The sequence below is a fragment of the Ceratotherium simum genome, chromosome 15, assembly GCF_057802395.1.
Source record: "Ceratotherium simum simum isolate JZ-2026a chromosome 15, ASM5780239v1, whole genome shotgun sequence".
NCBI lineage: Eukaryota > Metazoa > Chordata > Mammalia > Perissodactyla > Rhinocerotidae > Ceratotherium > Ceratotherium simum.
The window spans coordinates 52,717,351-52,740,540 of NC_141914.1; positions in this window are offsets into that span (position 1 = coordinate 52,717,351).

Consider the following 23,190-nt stretch of genomic DNA (forward strand, 5'->3'; position numbering starts at 1 on the left):
AAGGATTCTGAAGAGTTACCTGAATAAATTCAGTAACCGGGCATTTCCTCTGGGTAACAATGCTCTTGACTTGTCAATAAAAGAAGGGCTTACTCTCTTTGACTAAATTTTCAAAGTAATTCCACGTATGTATATGTGACCCAAGAAAGAGAAAATGATAGCAAGGAAGTGCTGGCAACAACGGGAGTTCTATAATAGGAAGATGTTTGGAAGGATTCATTGCCCTCACGGCTAATTATAGGCTGCTTCTCCGAGAATTCTCTCTAACACTGGCTTTTGCAACTAGGCTAGTCCAGCTGAGCAACATACTGCCAGCTTTCCAAACCACCCTCCTTCTTCCATTTTTACTTTTTCCGCAGGACAAAATACTTCAAGGATTGAATCATATGAGGCCTATACGAACAAATACTGGGCCCATTATATTTTCAAATCTCACTTGCTGTTTAGAAGCCCAGATCCTTTCTCATAGAAGTTGTACTGGCTTATCAGCTGGGCTCAGCAAATACAATGGTAGATAATAACTGGCATTCATTGACCATCTATCAAGTGCTAAATATTTTGCATGTGTTTTAAATATTATCTCATAAATTCTCACAACAACTCGTGTTTTATAAAGGCGGGATCGACGCTCAAAAAGGTGAAGTGACTTATTCCCATGTCACACGGTAATTGAACTATGAGTTAAAAGCAACTCCTCTACTGCTAACTCCTGGTCCAACTCACAATGTAGCTCTAAACCCAAGGCCTCGCTGGTGCCTTCACACCCTCTAGGGAGGCCCAGAGAAGAGTCATGATGTTAGGACTTCTGATTAAGGGGGAGGAAGATGCTTTGTTCCTGTACTTGCTCGAAGGAAGAAATCAAATCTGAAATGCGAGATCCAGAGGATTCATCACCAAAAAGCTTTGACTCACGAAGGCCACCCCATCATCCCCAGCGTCAGCCTCAAGCCGCACCCTTGGCTGTGGCTGTGCTGTGAGGGCTGCAATGCACACGATGTGCTTTAGTCTAGTCATTTCAAAGAGCTTCATTAGCATCGCCTAATTACGTCTTATAGCACACACGACTATCTGTCATTTTATCTTAACTCAGAAATGAGAATTACCGAGGTCTTTCTGGGAAAAATAAGGAAAGAAAAGAAAATGAGGTCTAGGTTTTCCTATCAAATTTTTAAAAACTAACAGTTGCAAAATGTCTCACTCAGAAAAGAGAGATTTAGAATTATGTATGTGTAGGGATCCTGTAACTCTGAGAATAAGGAAGAAAAGATGTCTCAGTTCAGATTCAAATGCAAGTTTCTGAGCAGTTCAAAGTTTGGGCCACCGTCCCTGGAGATGCCCGGTAGGTAGGTTGTTCTTTCACATGCAAATCTACGTTAGGCCATAGAATTTCATGAATTGAGGTTATTGAAAGGAGAATGAGACTGGGGAAATATGGGAAACTTTGTCTGGGCCGGATAAACAGTTGTTTCTCCCTAGACTGGAAAAAAATAATAGGAAAGAATTTCTCAAAATGGGCATCTCTAACCACTTGTATCAGGTCACCTGGGAGTGCTTATTAAAAATACACCTGCCTGAGCTCCTTCCTTGATGTTCTGCATCCACATCTCTGCGGGAGGGGCCCATGAAACTGGATTTTAAGCCAGAACTTCCCAAGCGATTCTGATGCACACTATATTCTCAGAATCTCTGGAATAGAGAATATTTAGAATATTTATTGACTGGAATGGCTTGTCTCAACTCATATTTTGATAGATGGTAAAAATTAGTGTTAGTGATAACTTTCATGTTAAAGTCAATTTTTTGTGTGTGTGTGAGGAAGATCAGCCCTGAGCTAACATCTGTTGCTTGTCCTCCTCTTCTTGCTGAGGAAGATTGGCCCTGGGCTAACATCCGTGCCCATCTTCCTCTCCTTTATATGGGACGCCGCCACAGCATGGCTTGACAAGCGGCGTGTCGGTCTGCGCCCAGGATCCGACCCCGAGAACCCTGGGCCATGGAAGCAGAGTGTGCAAACTTAACTGCTACACCACCGGCCCGGCCCCTGCTGAAGTCAGTTTTTAAAGTACACATGGAAGAAAAGTACCCAACAGTGATTTGCCATTATTACATGGCAATCCCCCCGTAAGGAATGGTGTCCCACAGAAGAATACACAAGGAAAGCTCATGAACAAGATCATGTGTAGGTGGATGTGAGGAGTTGAGTGTGTCTGTCTTTGGTTAGGGACCATTAGCTCACCAACCACGGCGTGCCCTCCATCTGTTTATGTTCGTTTACGCATTTGAGCCAGCCCCAATTCTAGCTCTTTAGTCAACTCTTCTTGACCATCCAAGGCCAAAAATAATAGTCAATATTTATAGAGCAATTCTCGTATAACAAACACCAGGCTTCACACACGAGCTCACGTAATTTGCACGACAACCCTCTGAGATAGATTTTATTACTAGCCCCATTTTCCTGATAAAGAGCTAGGAATTATAGAAGATAAATAAGTTGTACGTGATCACACAGCCTAAGGAATTGTGCAGCCAGCCCTCAAATCCAGTTCTGCTGATTCTAGTCTAAAGATGAACTTCCTCCCAAAAATAATTTCTCTCTTGTTTACACTCCATTTCTCACTCTAAGCCTTATATCGCTGCTGAAAGTCCACCATCCAGAATTCGGGGGGAAGAGGAGCTGCTAATAAAAACATCAGGATTCTCCCTTTACATTAAAACACTGATCGGCAGGGGATGCTGGCTGTCAGTCCTTCAAACCTCACTGTGCATGAGTCTTCAGTGGGTCCTGTACAACTTGCTGAACTAGGGGGAGGATAGAGGTGTGGTTGGGGAGCACTGCCATGCCCCAATGGGCAGGGCTGGAAGGGTGGTGGAGTAAAGTTCTCTTACTCCCGAGGGAAGTCTGCAGGTCCTGAGTGCGTGGGGTCCAGGGAAATGGGGCTGCCCAGAGATGAGAATGTTAACCTGTGAATGTGCCCCCTGTGATTTGCCTAGAGTTGGTCCTGGTTGCATTAAAGTAATGTTCAACTTTCAAACATATGTTTAAAGGACTTGGGCTTGAGGCTTAGCTCTGCCGTATTCTAGGTAGGTGAAGTTGGCTAAATCTGTTCTTGTTGGAACCCTCACTCGGTAGTCACATTTCTTAAGGTCTGGAGCCGTTGTCAATACTCTTAGGAGAGACGTGGCTCATGACATGTAAAACACGATGGGAGTAGGCTGGTCCTGTCTTAAGCCTGACTCATAAAAGGAAACTTTCACGAAGATTTTATCCACAAGAACCCACCCACCCACTCTCTCAATACTATCTCTTATAGCTGCCTCATCTTCTCTCTCCTGTGTCCCTGCCAGTTGCCATATCCTACAACCTAGAATGAACACAGGTAAGTAGATGTTTCTAATATTTGCCTTTTCACAGCCTCATCTTTATAACCTCCACGTTATATAATCTTATCAAAAACAAAACAAAATAAAAAAAATACAAACAAACATAGCCTACATCCAATCCCAGATTTTTTCACGTTACATTGTTTTTGTATAAGATACAGGAAACTTTGTTCCCTAGGAGAACCATAAAACAATATAGCTAAATACACAATGTACAATTAGCATTCTAAAGAATTAGCAGAGAACATAGAAAAACTCACGTTTTAGGGTCAGATGGCCTAAGTGGAAACCTGTTTAACCATTTACTAGATGTGTGATCTTGGGTAAATGAATATCTCTAAGCCTCAGTTTCCACATCCATATTCTGTACCCACCACTTAGGGTATTGTGATGATTAAATATGCTAATGTAGATTAAATAATTTTTTTATAAAGCCTACCATAGAGTAAGAACTCAATAGATGGTGGCTAATATTATTAAGAAAAATAAGTCAGAGTTAAATATCTTTACCCACTTACCAGGAAGAATTATGGAATATTCATAGTAGTCTCATTTCTCTACAATGTCTTCTGATGAGACTTTGGGTAATAAATTGATTCATTTAAAAAAAGTGAGAGAATAGAAAGAAAATTACCCTGGCAAACCCACCTAATCTTTCTCAATGTCCTCATCCATAAAAAGGAATAAGAACACCTATCAGTGTTGTGTAGATAAACTTAGTTCATATATGTAAAAATACTTCTTAAATTATATGATGCAGTATAAGTTTAAGATATTTTTATTTTTTATTTGGGATAGAAGCAGTTGAAGATATAGAAAGTAGTTTTAAATATGAGAAGAAAGATCACTCAATCACACCTCATCAAAAAGTGGCATTTTCTGCCTAATTTTATCCTTATTACTCAAGGTCAACCTACACCATTTTTTTTAACTTATCAATGGCAATGATAAATTATGAAATTAAAAATATATTAACAACTAGGAAAGAAGAAAGTATTATCATCACAGAGTCTCATTTCTTTTATAATGTAGTTACCCAGGTAAGTTTGACGAAAAGCCACTGCCAAAGGGGCTTACTTGCCAGCCCCTGTATTTAGCATCCGGAATAGACCCTTGACCAACATCCTTCCTCCAAAAGAGACTGTGGCGCCTGCAGTGTATTCTAGAATTAGTATTTAAAAATAACACGGACTTTGCTTAGCTTTTCATATTGGATGGAAACATTTTGGTTCAAGAGGTATTTTACCAGCACCAATTTGAAATGTTATTTATTTAATTATGCTTCACATATATAGTGAAATCCGGCAAAGTGAGAATTTCTATAGAAGAATGAATTTTTATCCTACATTCTTACAAAAAAAATTATTCCTAAGCCTTCTTCCAGAAAGGTTACTTTGGGTCTGTGTGTAGAACCCAGATGATTCCCTTAGTGGGTCGTGGGTAAGACTCACTTTGCTAGGCTGATGAGATTATCATAGCCTGTACTTCAGACTTGAAAGTTTATGTATCACGGTTTATTTATTGAAGTGGGTGAAAACTATTTTTAAACTCTCACTCTCTCTTTATAGAGAGAACAACTTCTCTTGGAGAGAAAGAATATTATTAGCATGAAAATTAAAAGGTATGGGGATTTAAAAATAGCACAGTGGTGAAAAGAGGGAGTTCTAGGGTCATACTGTCTGGGTCTCAATCAGGCTCTGCATGCCATACCTGTGTGACTTCAGGCAAGTTTCTTAACTACTCTGTGCCTCCACTCCCTAATCTTTAAACTCTTGTTGCATATAAACACAAACCCTTGTGGAATGTTGCTAGATTAAACTGAGTGATTAAAGATAAGGAATATCAAAGGCAATAGTGGGACCCAGTAGAAGAATGTACATATGTGTATGAACTCTTTGTGCAACCAATTTGACATGATATATTTACTTGCTAGTAAGAAGGCAATAGCTTATTCAACTTTGCTTAATGTAGGCTTTTCAGTTAGTGTCTAATTTTAGTCCTAGAATAATTTCTTTTCGGAGTGAAACTAGTTATTACCCTGGGGTAACATGCTTATTGTACCTGTGTGTTTGTATGCATAGTGGTTATTGCCACAAGTGACTTCAAGTTCTTTCTTCCTGTTGATTTCCACATCCATACTCAACTTAATGTAAGTGTCTATATACTGTCTTCTGTGTGCCCTGCGCTCTCTGGGAATGATGTTTTACATCTCACAGGTAATCCTTCCTTCTAGGGGATAACAGCCTAGTCCAGGGAGAGGGGAGACTCCCATCCATGGGCCTAAGCCAGCTCACTGCCTGTTTTTGTAAAGCCTGTGAGCTGAGAATGGTTTTGATTAAGCAGATAGAAAAAAATCTAAAGAAAAACAATATTTCATGACACATGAAAATTAGGTGAAATTAAAATTTCAGTATCCATAAATAAGGTGCCGTTAGAACACAGCCATGCTCATTCCTTTACATATTGTCTATTGTCTTGGCTGTTTCTGTGCTACAATAGCAGAGTTGAGTAGCTGGGAGGAAATCATATGGCCCACAAAACCTAAAATATTTAGAATCTGGCCCTTTAAAAAAATGTTAAAAAAATGTTGCTGACCCCCATGTCTAGCCTAAATCTGTCCCAGAGAGAAAGGAAGATTGGCACTCTAACAAGATCAGAGCCAAGGTCCTACTAAACGAGGATAAGCTAGTATTTATCTGATGACTGTAGAATAATCTTCTGCTTGAAGACAAGAGAGAAGAAAAGGAAGACCAGTTCTTTGCCAACTACGAAACTCCACTTGACGATTTCTCTTCATAAGAATTTTTCCAAACTGTCTTATAGTGGCAGTATGATCCTAATTATACAAAGTTGGGACTTATTTTGGTTATTTCATTACAAAATTACACAGACAGTAAGTCAGAAAATCAGGCAATTGAGACCAAACCCAAAGCCCACCCCATATCCCAGGCAGTTTATGACACGCTAAATGTCTGCAGGCTCACCCCTCTTCAGGGAAAGTGGCATAAAGAGCTCCTCCTCCAAGAGGAGTTGCCATGTTGATGTAGGGGCACTAGCCTACGTGCCCTATAACAACGATGTGTCCTTTTGGTCCCTTTCTGGGCAGGACACCAACAATCTGGGATTTACAATGATCCTGGGCCTGGCCAACTCAGATCTTAACTTATCTCACTCAAAGAACACCATGTCTTTTTTTTTTTTTTTTTTTTTTTTTTAAAGATTTTATTTATTTTCCCTCCAAAGCCCCAGCAGATAGCCGCATGCCACAGCCGCACATCCCTCTAGTTGCTGTATGTGGGACGCGGCCCCAGCATGGCTGGAGAAGCGGTTCGTCAGTGCGCGCCCGGGATCCGAACCCGGACCACCAGCAGCGGAGCACGCGCACCCAACCACCAAGCCACAGGGCCGGCCCGCGAACACCATGTCTTGAAGGAACACAGAGCCCTTCCATGCGAGCTACTGTTCCTGGGAAGGCTGGTCATACCAAGAGCAGTCCCTTGGTGAGCACATAGTCTTTGTTCCCCTGCCTATATAAGCAGTCCCCTCTCTGTTCACAGGAGCGGTCACTTCATCCAGTTGGTCACCAGGGGACACAGCAGGTGAACAACTCTGTCCAGATGGCTGCTTCTGGACACTCCGTGTACATAGTTTCAATAAACCTATATGTCTCATACACCGTCTCTGGATCTTTTCTTTGGTCTCTCCACAACCTATCTCGTACTGCTTGCCCAACTGGGCATGTGGCCAGACAGCTGGGTACATTTAACATTCATCAACTCACCTCCTATGCTGTTCTGGACATTGCTCTCAGTTCTGAGGATACAGAGAACATCAGGAAGCAATGTCCCTGCTATCACTTCAAATTCAGTGGAGGTGACAAACAATAAATGAATCAATAAATAAAGAAATGTTGAAAAGTGCTGTAAACACCCAAGGTAAAAATACTGTATGATTCCTCTTATATGAGGTACTTACAGTAGCCAAATTCATGGAGACAGAAAGAAAATGGTGGTTGTCATGACTGGGGGAAGGGGGGAATGAGTAGTTATTGTGTAGTGGATATTGAGTTTTGGTTTTGCAAGATGAAATGAGTCTGGAGATAGATGGCGGTGATGGTTCCACAACAATATGAAGGCACTTAATACCACTGAACTGTACACTTAAAAATGGTTAAGATTGTAAATTTCATGCTGTTTGTATTTTCCCACAGTGAAAACAAATGGGGAAAAAAACAGTAAAGACAAAGAGACGGTCCTAAAATCTTCCATAAAAGGGAGGGAAAGGCAGTCACATACAAAAAAGGAAAAAACAAAAGAGCATTCAATTTCTCATCAGGAACACCGGATCCTAGAAAACAATGAAGAACAATGTATTCAAAATTCTGTGCTGAAATCATTTTCAACTTGGACTTCTATACTCACACAAATTATTAACTAACTGTGAAGGTAGAATAAAGTCTTTTTCGGACAAGTACACACACACACAGTATAGTGATGGTGGCCAGCTAAGTGGCTGCTGTTTATGTTAATGCATTTTTCAGTTTTTAAAAATATTATGAATTGGTAATTCATTCACATGGTTCAAAAATCAGAATCTCTGAGAAGATGTACGGTAAAGCTCCCCCTCCAGCGCTCACCTTCGTATTCTCAGATTGTTCTCACTGCTTCTTCCCAGAAGCAACCACTGTTGTTGGATTCTCATGTTCCTCCCATAGTATACATACTATGCATACATAAGCAAATTTGAATATAGATTCTTTCTTCCTCTTCCCTTCCTTTAAATGGTTGGTTTAAATCAGGTGGTTAGGTAAGGCCAGAGTAGCAGGAAGATCGAGCCATGTGAAGATGTGGGAGGAGAACATTTAAGGCAGAGGATAAAGGGAGACGGGAAGTTCCGGGGCAGGAACTGGTATTTAAGGATCAGGAGGAAGTTCAAAGCGATGGATGTAGAGTGAATGAGGGAAGGTGTGGCAGGAGAAAAGGGAGAAAGGAAGGAAGAGGCCAGTGACTCCACTTGGAACAATAGTTGATAGCTGTCTAACCCTGTCTTACTGAGAAACTGCCCGCCATGGTAGCCATCCCTGCCCAACCCCCATAAGGACCATTGCAATAGTTTGACCTCAAAAAAAGAATTTCATGGACCCCTACTTGTTCCAGGAAATGTTCAGCTACAGAAAACTCCTACTCCTAACACTGAACACTTCCTCTCTTGAAATGTTCCCAGACGGCTCACTTGCCCCCTTGAAGCCAACCAAGCAAGTCCAAATGTACCTGAAGTTGAAATAGAAAGTCTCCCCCACTTCCTAAATCCCACCTTAGCACAATGCCTGCCAGTCAGACTGTCTGTGTGTCCTCTTTTTACTCTATAAATGTATTCTCCTTTCTACCACCTTAGAACTGCCGAAACAAAAGTGAGGACAGATGGGTTCCCTTGCCCAGTTTGTGAATAAACAGCTCATTTTGTCCCTGACACAGTTTTGCCTTTGACATCATGAAACAGTTACGACTTTGGCCTAAGTACAGGGCCCCATCTCACCCCAGCTCCTAGGATGGAGAAGGAAGAGAGGAGGGAGAAATCTGGAGATGCTTATTTTATTTTGTTTTATTTGAGTATCCTCTGTGTGTCTTAAACTGTACTATCTCCCAATGCTGTTTCCAAATACTTATTTTAGCCTCAAATTTAGCATTTAGAGGAGTTTGGTTTTTTCTGACTGAAGACCTCTATTTTATCCAATATATGCATAAACATAAACTCATGAAACTTTCCAAGCTTTATTTAAATAGTTCTCTGATGTGGTTTCCATAAAGCAATATTATGACTCAGCATGCATATTTAGAGAAATTATGATGATTTCTTTTAAAATTCTAATTACAGTTTAAATGACCTAATTGCTATTCAAAATCAGGCACATTATACACCCAATTCAATACACTTCTTTAAAATATTGCCAAGGATTAAAATAAATTATAATGTATAGTGCATAATTTCACCTTAATTATGTATTTCTGTGATTGGTTTCCAGATTCACTATTTCTGTTATCTTTGTAAACCATCTTCTTCTCCACAGTATTTCTTGCTTGATAAAGGAGTAAGGCTGAAAAGAAGAGACTCCTAAATTTTTTTAATGTTTCTATTATAAAAGTAATGCATACTTAACAAAAATTTACAACAGTATGGAAGTGAGTAAAGTAACAGGTGAAATTTGTCCGTGTCTTCACGAATTCCACTACCATGAAGTAATTAAGATATGATATACATGTGTACATGCATGCACACATGTGTATTAAAAAAAAGTCAAGAGTGGGACTTTATGAAGATTTTAGCTAACTGCAAGATTAGAGGGCACACAGTCCACACAGACTACCTTTACTTCTGACACCAACTGCAAGTTTGCAGGGACCCCAAAAACCCCTCTTGTTTGCTAATTCTCTAGAAGGACTCACAGAACTCACTGAAAGCTGTTATACTCATGGTTATGGTTTATTACAGGGAAAGGATTACAGATGAAAATCAGTGAAGGGAGGAAGCACATAGGCCAGAGTGAGGGAAGTACCAAACTTGGAGCTCCCATCACTCTCTTCCCATGGATTCAGGATGCATTACTCTCCCAGGATCAACATGTGAAAATGTACACAGAGTATAGCCAACCAGGGAAATTCACCCACGCCTCAGTGTTCAGAGTTTTTATTGGGGCTCCATTACAGAGGCATGATTGATAGATACATTGCCCACATGGTTGATTTCAGACTCCAGGTTGTCTGACACAGCATGCCCCTAAATAACATTGCTGAGTTCTCTGGTGTGGCCAGCCCCACCCTAAGACTATCTGGGCATAGCTAGCCCCCACCATATGTCGTATTGTTAGCCTACATGGTGAACCAAGGCCCAGGCAAACAAAGACACTCCTATCAGGCCTGTCATTCCAAGGACTTAGAGATTACCTCCCAGAAGCCAAGGTCAAAGGCCAGAACTCTTTCTGGGCAAGGTTAAATTCTCTACTACACAGGCTTCCAAAGGGTAGAAACCGTTAGAGGAGTAAAAGCATCCAAACTGATTGTTTTCAATTGATGTCAGACATTATTCCATGACGTACCTTAGAGGAAGGAACCAGTAATTGTCTTCTTGCCACCATGCAGAGTATCAGGAGGTGGTGGGGGAGAAGGGATACTATTTGTCTTATGCCTTGGCTGTTTGTCACTGTGGGTCTGTCTCTATTTCACCTGATTCGCTTTCTCTCCTGCTCTGCCTCCTCCAATCCACTGCTGTTGGTGTCAATTACTAAGATGTCACTCTGAGTTAGGGGTCACCTGTACAAATTTCCACTGAGGTGGGTAAAAGGATGAAGTTCTCATTTGACATTGATTCAATATTGATATACTTCATTTGCATATTAAACATAAAAGAATATCCTTTTTTTCCAGAAAGGAGGTCTGTTTCCATACTTCTCCATTGACCCATTTTTTTCTTGAAAGGTATAGACCTCTCAGAAAATCTTTCCTTTTCCTACTTTTGATGAAGTATACAGAGAACTATCTCTCTGCTATAGAAAAATCAACAGCTTGGGCACGTTGAAGCTTGACCCTGACTCTCAGAGTCAAGTCAACAATACAGAGTGCTGGTGATGGGGTTTCCTAAAGTACACCTTCTCATTTAAAGGAGTAGTGGCCACTCAGCCCTAGCTGATAGTTACATTCTGCGAATGAGAGAACAATTTCCCAAGAAAGGCAGAAAATGTGAAATCACTCAATTTATTCATTCATTCATTTATGTGAAATTCATTATGCGAAATTTTTTCTTTTGGTGAGGAAGATTGAAAATGAGCTAATGTCTGTTGCCAATCTTCCTCTTTTTGCTTGAGAAAGATGGTCCCTGAGCTAACACTCATGCCAGTCTTCCTCTACTTTGTGTATGGAATGCCGCCACAACATGGCTTGATGAGTGATGTGCACGTCGGCGCCCGGGATCCGAACCTGTGAACCCGGGCCGCCGAAGCAGAGTATGCGAACTTAACCACTATGCCAGCAGGCCAGCCCCAAAATTAACCTTTTTTTGTGTGTGAGGAAGATTAGCCCTGAGCTAACATCTGTCACCAATCCACTTCTTTTTGCTGAGGAAGATTGGCCCTGAGCTAACAGCTGTGCCCATCTTCCTCCACTTTATATGGGACGCCGCCACACGTGGCTTGACAAGCGGTGTGTCGGTGTGTGCAGGGGATCCAAACATGCGAACCCTGGGGCTGCCGCAGTGGGGCGCGTGCACTTAACCACTACGCCACCAGCCGGCCCCCAAAATTAACCATTTTAAAGTGAAAAAATCAGTGGCATTTAGTACATTCACAATGTTGTGCAACCACTACCTCTAATTCCGAAACATTTCCATCACTCCAAAAAAACCCCTGTACCCATTAAGCAGTTGCTCCCCATTTTCCCCTCCTTCTAGCCACTGGAAACCAACAATCTGCTTTCTATTTCTGTAGATTTATCTATTCCGGATACTTCATGTAAATGAAATCATATAATACGCGATATTTTTTGTCTGGCTTCTGAAATCATTCCATTTTAAATGAAATGAGTCGCATTTGGGTCGCAATGCTAGAAAACAATGAACAATAGCACTGGGTTAGATAAACCAAACATGTTAGGGTGGATATCACCCACTTACCGCTAGTTAATAGCCTCGGCCCTGATGCAAAGATATAGAGAAGAGGCCACAGCTAAAAGTTTAATTAAGAGGAAGGGGCCTGGCAAAGATGTTCCCTAGGAGGGCAAGCAATTGAGCTAGATCACCATCCATTCACAAATCGAGTCAAGGACAGAGAATCCTGTAGAGAGAGCCTGTTGGAATTGTGGTTTAGACAGGCAAGCCAAGCCCAATGTTCTAGAAAGTCCTAAAAAGTAGAAAATAGAGAAAAGTACTCTAAAGTTGGCAGTCAAGTAGATTCCAGACTCAAGAAGCATGGAGGATAAAAAAGGAAGGTTATGGGGTAAAATAGAAATGTTAGGGATGATGCCGATTGGAACTCAACTTGAAGCACAGCTTTGCTTTGATACTTAACTTTTTAGTCCCCGTTTCTCCTTCAGAAAAATGAGTATAATTACCCATTGTGCTGGATTGTTGTTAGAATTATAGATATTATTTACATAATACCTGGCACAAAGATAAAAGTCATTAAGTATGAATTATTATAACAATGAGACCAGTAAAAACAAACAGAGTTTAAACCAGGAGTCTTAGGATGGACATCTGCTCTCTGGAATGCTCTTCTAGTCCCTGCTGCGTGTGGGTAGAACATCATACGCAGGTAAAGCAGATCCTCAAAGGGCGTAGCAGGTCCTAGTTTAAGGTTAGAGATGTGTCTTACAAAAGTCTATGAAGCAGCATTGCCACTAGCTCAGGGGAATGGTGGTGGGTTTTTAAATTAGATCTAAAATAATTTTACTCATTGGAAAGGATGACAGATGGACAGTGTGACCCCCTGTAATCCTTTTCAGTTGTGGAAATGGCAGTTAGTGCAGAGATTAAGCCTGTCAATGTCACACTGCCAACTGGACAGATGTCAAATTTCGAAGGACAACTTCTGTGTCAGACTAAGTAGGTCAAATTTTTGTGCCTTTTCCATAAAGTCCTCTCTGCCAAGCAGAAGGTGAAGAAGAAGGGGCACTTGTTGGTTTGACAAAACTTTGATTTAACTTTTTCAAATATTTTTGGTAAGTATCTCAACTTTTAAGAGTTAAAGAGAATTAAATCAGCACTTCCATAATACAGACAATATTTGATCTATTTAAAACCAATTTTGAATCATAAAGAGATTTAAAGACATGAGACGAAGTCTTAACCACTATATAATCTTAAATAATGCCCATATTTTTGAAATGCGATGTGCTCTGTACAACGTGAAGATGAGGGGTAGGACCATATTTTACTCATTAAAATTCTATTTTCTGATTAGCTCTGAGTACATTAATGATGAAAGTCTAATAGCCTTTCCAGAAATTAAGTGTCTCTATTTAAGTAACTGACTTGAGTTAGTTGAGGGGAAAAATTTTGATTTTTCAAACTCAATATACCAAAGAAAAGAAAATCAAGTCTGAAACTGTCATTTGCCTCCTAAAAAATGAAATGCATGGGTTTGCCATGTGAAGCCCTTTCCTTAGGGTTTCTTGGGTGGAAGTCTATTTTCTATTTACACTGGTAATATGTAGTTTTGTTTTACATTTATTTGGTTAAATGCATTTTAATTAAAAAAACAAATAATGGTAAAGTTTTATGAAACTTGCCAAGAAATTATGAAGGTTGCATGTGAATGACTGGTTTGTGAACCATTCATTTCAATTAAAAGAGCAGACAAAATCTTTAAAGGCATCTAATCCTAGGGGGCACTGGGCAGGTGATGGACATTCTGAGACTCTGGGATAAAGACCTGTCAGAACCACTGGATTTTTGGCAGTCTGGATTTTAATTTTTGTCTTAGTGTGTTTTTAATTCTAAGTCCTATAAATATAGCCAAAAGATAATAAACAGAAAAAAGATACCATTTCCCCAATATCCAGGATGAAGACAAATAATGCAGAGAATCAGAAAACATCATTCCAACTTTAAGGACTTTGAATTTTAACTAGAGAGAATTATAATACAAGCTGGCTATTATGTGAAATGCAGATATTTTTGTATTTGCTTTACATATTCATAACTTATGAACTGAGAACTATACCTATAGTAATACAAAATGAATTCCCAGTAAAAGCTGTTTAATTTAATTATATTAATATTATTTTAAAAATGAATTTATGTGATGGTTTGAGACACAAACAATACAATAGAATTTTTAAAAGGTGGCTGGGGTGTTGGCATAAAGGAAAGATCACATGAATATAGTGGTATACAGCCTGCTGGCGGTGTGGTCTATGCTGGAGATTGACTGCTAAATTGGGTATGATCTTCCTAATAGCCAGAACAAATGCAAACATGTAACTGGTTAAAACAAGGGTGGCAAACTATGGCCCTTGGGCCAAATCCCATCTGCCACCTGGTTTTGTAAATAAAGTTTCACTGGAGCAAAGCCATACTCATTTGTTTCTATAGCTGTTTCTCCGTGACAATGGCAGACTTGAGGAGTTGCAACAGAGCCCGTATGCCTGCCAAACTGAAAATATATGCTGTCTGGCCCTTTACAGCAAGAGTTTGCCAACCACTGAGTCACAACCTTACGGCATCTAAAAAATTTTTAAAAATTCACCGGCTCAGTGAATTTTTTAAAAACACAACTTTTTTTCGGTTATTAAAAGCCATTGATATTAATTAAAATGTTTATCAATATTGATATGATATTTTGCCATGAAATTTCTGTTCATATTTCCATACTAGTGGATGAGCAGAGTTAAGTTACAATGAAGATTTCAGTTAGCCAAAGCTCATCTCTTATATAAATAAAACACTATATATTCAGTACCTCCCTAAAATATTACTCCAAAAAGAGACAGCCCCATAAGCCCAGATCTAAAACAAATCCATTACCTAACAGCTATTCTTTACAGAGAGATTTTTAAATACAGTCTTCTACCTTTTAAGGTGCGTCATATTGATCATTAATTTCAGAGGAAAAGCAATCTCTCGGTAAAGGACATTTCCTTCTGCTCTTTCTTAAGTACAGATCAACAGCAACTGCCATACAATGGATTGGGGCAATTCACTGAAAGAAGAGATGAGAATGTCAATAAAGCTTCTTTAAAAATTTTTCTATCTGCTTGGACTTCAGAGAAGGCAGGAAAAGAAAGTAAAGGAGGCAGGCCTAGCTGTGAATCTGTGAAGAGGATCTATCCTAAGCTTTGACTCGTAGGAGCCTAAATTTGAAGTCCACTTTACTACCTGGCCACACCTGCTTGATGCAAGGGTGGACCTGATGCAGGCTGGATAATCAGACTCTCTCTTCAGAGAACTGAGAAAGGACTGGGGGCGTTGGCGCTAAGACACATCAATGGCGGCACAGAGAGATGAGCATCAAGCTCTGCTGCTGAGTAAAACACCAGAGCTGCACTGGATCCTGCCTCCCTGAGGCCTGGTCGTTCAGATCGTCCTTAGATCCTGTGAAATTCTCCATCTGCTCCTAATTTCTATTACTTATATCCAAAGGAAGTTTATTTCATTTATCCAGATACTTAAGGATAGTTATCATATCCCTCCAAACTTTCCTTCTCCACATGAAACATACTTACTTTACTAATCTTTTTCTTGAAATAATTTTATTAGGGGAGAAAAATCTCTATAATCTAAAGAAGTAAATTTTTAAAAATAGACTTTAATCCCAAGCCCAGACCCAGCCCTCCTGAAAATCTTGCATCAAGACCTGAACATGATGCTTCAGGCATGGTGTGATCAGCACAGAGTAGGACAAGATTGTCATCGCCCTTATTCTAAACACTATGCTTCTACTATTGCAGCCATAGGTCTTATTTACTTTCTTTTGTGTGAGTGTGTGTAAGGAAGATCAGCCCTGAGCTAACATTCAATGCCAATCCTCCTCCTTTTGCGGAGGAAGATTGGTCCTGGGCTAACATCCGTGCCCATCTTCCTCTACTTTATATGGGACACAGCCACAGCATGGCTTGACAAGAGGTGCGTCAGTGCACACCCTGGATCCGAACCTGTGAACCCTGGGCCGCCGAAGCAGAGCATGCGCACTTAACCGCTATGCCACTGGGCCGGCGCCATTCTTTACTTTCTTTGATAGACACATCATACTACTGACCTTACATTTAATTAAATCAATCATGTTTTTATCATTAAAGCTTATACTTAATTATCTTGTCATTTTTGGATCCAGATATATAAATTTATATTTATCCCTAGCATATTTGATCCTATTAATTGACTCATTTTTCCAGTTTGCCAAGATATCTTTGGATTAGTAATTAATCATATGGTTCTTGTGTGCTAGAAACCATGTTAAGCATTTTATATCTTTTATATTGTTTTATTTTTCACAAGAATCCTACAAGAAATGTGTTTATTTAGCCCCAGCTTCCTCCACTCTCTACCCCTAAAACATAAATCTTTTGATAAAAGTTAATTTTCTTAGTGGAGGTGAATAGCAATCTTACCATGATGGAATTGTACAAATAAAACAACGTAAAAATGCTTCATGAAAAATATGTGTGTTCAGGGGCTGGCCCAGCAGGGTAGTGGTTGGGTTCACGTGTTCCACTTCGGCAGCCTGGGGTTCATGGGTTCAGATCCTGGGTGCAGACCTACACACTGCTCATCAAGCCATGCTATGGTGGTATCCCACATACAAAATAGAGGAAGATTGGCACAGCTCTTAGCTCTGGAACAATCTTCCTCAAGCAAAAAGAGGAGCCCTGGCAACAGATGTTAGCTCAGGGCCAATCTTTCTCACACACACAAAAAACGTGTGTGTTCACTCGATGTGTAAATAGATAAGAACAGAAACAGGTAGGAAGGTCATTACTAAAAGGATAATGAGAGACCAAAGGAATAATCCGTTAAAGAAATAACTGATAAGCTGGACTTCATTAAAATTTAAAACTTCCGTTCTGCAAAAGACAATGTCAGGAGAATTAGAAGACAAGCCACACACTAGGAGAAATATTTGCAAAAGACACATGTGATAAAGGACTGTTATCCAAAATATACAAAGAACTCTTAAAACTCAATGATAAGAAAACAACGTGATTTAAAAATGGGCCAAAGAACATAACAGGCACTTCACTAAAGAAGATATACAGATGACAAACGGCATATGAAAAGATGCCCCACATCATATGTCATCGGGGAAATGCAAATTAAAACAACAATGAGATACTACTACATACCTTTTAGAATGGCCAAAATTTGGAACAGTGAAAATAGCAAATACTGCTGAAGGTGTAGAGCAACAGGAACTCTCATTCATTGCTGATGAAAATGCAAGATGGTACAGCAACTTTAGAAGATAGTTTGACAGTTTCTTATGAAACTAAACATACTCTTACCATATGATCCAGCAATTGTGCTCCTTTGTATTCACCTAAAGTATTTGAAAGCTTATGTCCACACCAAAACCTGCACATGGATGTTCATAGAAGCTTTATTCATAATTGCCAAAACGTGGAACCAACCAAGATGTCCTTCAGTAGGTGAATGGATAAATAAACAGTGGTATATCCAGAAAATGGAATATTATTCAGCACTAAAAAGAAATGAGCTATCAAGCCATGAAAAGACATGGAGAGACCTTAAATGCATATTACTAAGGGAAGGAAGCCAATCTGAAAAGGCTGCATACTGTATGATTCCAACTATATGACATTCTGGAAAAGGCAAAACTATGGAGAGAGTAAAAAGATCAGCGGTTGCCAGGCATGGGGTCAGGGAGAGGAATGAATAGGCAGAGCACAGAGGACTTTTAGGGCAGTGAAAATACTCTGTATGATATTATAATGATGGATATGTCATTATACATTTCTCCAAACCCCACAGAATGTACAACATCAAGAGTGAACCCTAATGTAAACTGTGGACCTTGGGTGATTGTGATTTGTCAATGTAGGTTCATCAATTGTAATAAATGTACCACTCCGGCGGGAGATATTGACAATGGGGGAGGATATACGTGAGTAGGGGCAGGGGCATATGGGAAATCTCTGTACCTTCCTCTCAATTTTGCTAAAACTTCTCCAAAAAATAAAATCCTTTTTATTTTTACTTTTTTATAAAAAGGATAATGAGATTGAGAGAGGTTAGGTGGCTTGGCAAAAGTTACAGAGAAGCAAGTGGTGAAGCTGATTTTTAAAATCCAATCCGACTCCAAATCCCATTCCTTTAACTACTGTGTTCTGCCGTCTCCAACATTTAACCAAATGATTGCTTCCTAAATGTCGATTTTCTTGATCATCAAGTTTTCTAGGCAGATTTTCTATATATTCATTTATATAATTGATTTAAAAAGAAATACTGTATATAAGAGAGCCCAGTGGCAATCTTCTGGAAACTCTTTTTAAGGCTGATATATTTATTTTAATCAGGATTCATGGGTACGTTAAATCCACTTTATTGAACTATTATCTATTCTGCATTTCTCAAACTTCTCCCCCTAAGGATAAAATAAGTCTTCTCCATATCCTTATTTATGTCCAGTTACATTACACCTACAATTTTCCCCTGATAGAGCAGTCAAATTAGTCTGTCAAAGAGAAGTTGTGTAACCTTTCTGGAAAACAATTCAGACGTACATACAAAGGCTCACAAAAATGCTCTTACTCAACCATCTCAGAAAATATCCCTTCAGGAATATATACCAAGGAGATAATTCAACTTTTTGTACATAAGTCTTTTTCTGGATTTTAGTTTCTTCTACAATTTTTCTATTTCTGTGTTCTGTGTTATTTAGGAAGGTGAGAAAGCAAACATAGTAAAAATAGAATCACAAATTATATTACAACACATAATGAACTACTACACAGACTTTTAAATAATGATTTTGAAAAATATATATTGTCATGGGCAAAATGCTTGTGACAAGAGAAGTAAAAAATAAAGTGCAAATGCATACAGTATCATTTCACTTTTTAAGTATATTTAACATGTATGTGATGTATATTATATACATGTATAATAAATAATGTGACTTTCCTATGCTTTATTAGTCTGTAAGATCTAATGAATATATATTTTCATGTTTATATAAACATAAAAAAATATATATGTAAATTCTACTATATTATCTAGCCTCTGCAAAGCTGTCCCCAAGGATTTTCAAAGTACTAAAGTATTTCTAAAATATCTATATTTCTGAATTCAAGTAATTCAAGTATATTTCTGAAATATATATATATTTTCAAGTTCTTATATATATTCAAGAAATTCAAGAATTTCTGAAATATATATATGTTTGTACTATCCAGCCCCCTGCAAAATTGTTCCCAAGTATTTCCGAAAGCATTCTGGAAGTGCACCTGAATACGTTACTTTAGCCATCACTATGCACTCTCTCACACCTTTTTCTTTGGGACCGTCCTACTGAGCATTGCAGTCTCCTGCCAGCAACTGCTACCACTGCCTTGCATCAGACATGATTCCCAAGTGACGAAATAATGCTCAAAAAAGAAACGCTTACAAGCTTCCAACAGCCTCAAAGGATAATAAGTTTTGCCTTCCCTAAAATGTTCTAGATGCCTGTTTTCATGTATTATTTCATGGTGGTTTATTGATGATCTGGAACCTACAGTTCAAACTATCAAAAGGCTTAGCAAACGACTGAATCCCAAAATCCTAGCAAAATGACCGATGAGTTTTGAACTCTCAGATATTTGTGATAGGGCATGCCAGCAAGATTATGACCTATATTTTCTCCGGATTTGTGCTTACCACCTCTCTGGACACTGAGCATCTCATATTTTGTGGCATCAGTCAAGGAACAGTGTTGAGGTTATATCACCAAGATGTTTGTTCACATGCCTGCAAGATATTGCTAATATAATTATATCATCTTGTTACCTTTTATTTATATCATCTGTTTATCATCTTGTTCTTTCCAATAATTCACAACACTAATCATTTTTTCCATGAACCATTGGAAGATAGCAAGAGTCATTAAGATTCCTTAGGGTATTTTTAAATTTTTGGTAGATCCCCATAGAAATGAAGAATAGCATCTTGACTTTTTCTTTGTTAGCCATAGGATATGAAATGTTATTCTGTTGTGTACAGTTGTATAGGTTGTAGACTGCTTGACAGCAGACAGCACAACATCTAAGGTAGTGCCATTACCATTTACATCCTAGTCACTAGCCACCCTAGTGGTCTAGCAGTTAAGATTTGGAGCTCTCACTGCCGTGGCCCAGGTTTGTTTCCAGTCAGGGAACCACACCACCAGTCTGTCTGTCGGTTGTCATACTGTGGCAGCTGTGTGTTGCTATGATGCTGAAAGCTACGCCACCGGTATTTCACATATCAGCAGGGTCACCCATGGTGGACAGATTTCAGCAGAGCTTCCAGACTAAGACAGACTAGGAAGAAGGACCTGGCCACCCACTTCTGAAAAAATTGGCCATGAAAATTCTATGAATAGCAGCCGAGCATTGTCTGATAGAATGCCAGAAGGTGAGGAGATGGAGCAAAAAGACTGGACAGGGTTCCACTCTGCTGTACTCAGGGGCGCTAGGACAGCACTAACAAACAAACACTATAGATTTGTATAAAATGTTTAATTATAAATAAATCATTACGTGATGGAAGTTATTATACATTGCTCTAAGAAGTAGAGTATCTCGTGTAAGGAAGTGACTGTTTAATTTGCAAAAAGACATTGTGTGGACTTGCAGCAGCTCTAGGACTGATCGTAGTCACTTTTGAGCCCAACTTTGAATGTCCCTGGCTAACACTTAGATAACTAAGAGAGACGGGGTTGGTGTTGAATGATACCACTAACCAAGACAGACAAGGAAAGGATAAATTACACTTCAGAGTTGGAAATATGGGACTGGAACTCAATATAAAAGTCAGGGTTGGAAGTCAGGAGAGTTGAATTCATGAGAGTGAATGATTCTGCCCAAATGGATGATGTACGTGTGAGGCAAGAATATATTCAGGGATAGGAAAATCAATAACCCAGTCCTCAAGAGGAGGAGAGAGGAAAAGGGTAGTCAGAAACACAAATAGAAAATGGTCAGGGTATTAGGAGGACTAGAAGAAATAATAGCATAGAGACAAAAAGAAACACTTAAGAGGAATAAGTAATCCATACTATCAAGAGTAAAGACAAGTCAAGCAGAGCGAGGATTGAAAAGAGGTCATGAGCTTTGATAAATAGAAGGTCCTTGGTAGCTTCAGCAAGAGTAGATTCTGTGGAGGGATTGGTGTGGAAATTAGATTGCAAGGAGTTGAGGAGAGAGTGGAAAGTGAGTAACTGGCAATAATAAATATAGACTAGACTCTTAAGAAATCTGGTTTTGAATGAAGAGAGATTATTATTTAAAATGCAATTTCTCATAGGAAAAAAAACGCTACATTAGAAGTTAATTTCCTAGGTCAGCCTACAATACTTATTTAGTCCATAATGAAATGCAGAAACTTCAGATTTATGTTTAAAATTAGAGGAGAGAAATGCTGTTGCAACACTTGCAATAAAACAAAACCAGAATAATATATTTTGATAATAAATTGCCTTTTTTGTGTCTTGAATGCTGGTAGTTAGGGAAGATAGGTTTAATTAAAGGATTATGAGTTGGCAGATAGTTTTTATAGAAGGATTCTGATATGAACTTCCAGAAATTTTTAAGGTCTTAAATTTTTAAAACTATGTTTAGTTTCACTTTGAAACAAGTGTTTGTCCTTTACTTTGATTCATCTCTGTCTCTGGTGTGAGCCCCATAGTTTCCAGCTCTATTTGGAGTTGTTTAGATATTTACAAACTTGAGAGGGGAAGAGAAAAAAAAGGTGGTGGTAAAAAGGTGTATGAAGAAGCTAGTCTCAGGGTTAGTGTGGAGAAAAGAGGTCTCTGTGACTCAAAGGCATTTGTTTTTTTAAGTACATTCATATTCAAGGTGATCAAATCTTGAAACAGCCTGTGTTCCAATTTTTTCTTAAAAGGAAAAGGGCAGCATTCAACTGACCAAGAAATTAAATTAATTTTCCAGAATGGATGAGTTTCATAAGCTCTTACCCTGCTACTGCAATATAACACTTCAGCTGCCCACTGGGCAAAATGGAAGGTGATGAAACCTAGTTATCTACCTCGTTATGTGGAGAAAAGTCAACTGTGAAGGGGAACCTGTGCTTGGATCTTAATTGTTTCTCATCCACAGGAAAACTGGACTCATTTAAAGACAAAATTAAGTGTGGTAGTATTTGGAAGCCTGTAAATATGAGGCACTACAAAGAAAGAAAAAAAGAGCCAATCAAAGTGAATCATTTAAGATCCACAGCGTATTGCTATAAGGATCTCAGCTTGAAAGAATTTAATGGGCCTCAAAATGTTAACATCAACAGTTGCTACAGAATATATAATAGGAAATATTAAGGAAACAATTAAAAAGAGTCTCCCTTGCTTGCCTTATCCGTCTCCCACAACCCTCCCCCCTGAAAACCCCTCCAGGCTCAGCTTCCTTCACAGATGAATTCTACCCTAATACTTAAGAAATAGATAATACCAGCTCTACACAAACTCTCAGACTATAAAAGAGGAGGAAATATTTCTCAACTCATTTTATAAGGCCAGTATTATCCTAATCTTTAAACCAAACCAACACATGATAAGAAAAAGAAAATTATGCAGCAATATCCTCCATGAAAATATATGTAAAAATCTTTAACAAAATATTTGCAGATAGAATCCAGCAATATATTAAAAGTTAAAAGTTTTATTTATATTAAAAATAAATAAATATAACCTGACAACTGGTATCCCTCCCAGGAATGCATAGTATTAACAAGCTACAAAAGAAAAATCATGTAATCATTTAAATAGATACAGAAAAGGCATTTTACAAAATGTAAACCTATTCCTGATTTAAAATTCCCACCAAACTAAGAATTAAAGGGAACTTTCTTCGTCTAACATAATACTCAATTGTGAAAGACTGAATATTTTTCTCCTAAGATTGAGAACAAGGCAAGGATATTCACCCTCACCCTTTTATTCAACACTGTATTCAAAGTCCTAGACAATGCAATAAGGCAAGAAAAAGAACTAATTAGCCTATAAATTCGAAAGGAAGAAGTAGAACTGTCATTATTCACAGGCAGTATGATTGTCTAGAAAATCTTAAGTCATCTACAAAAAAGCTGCTAGAACTAATAAATGAATTTGGCAAA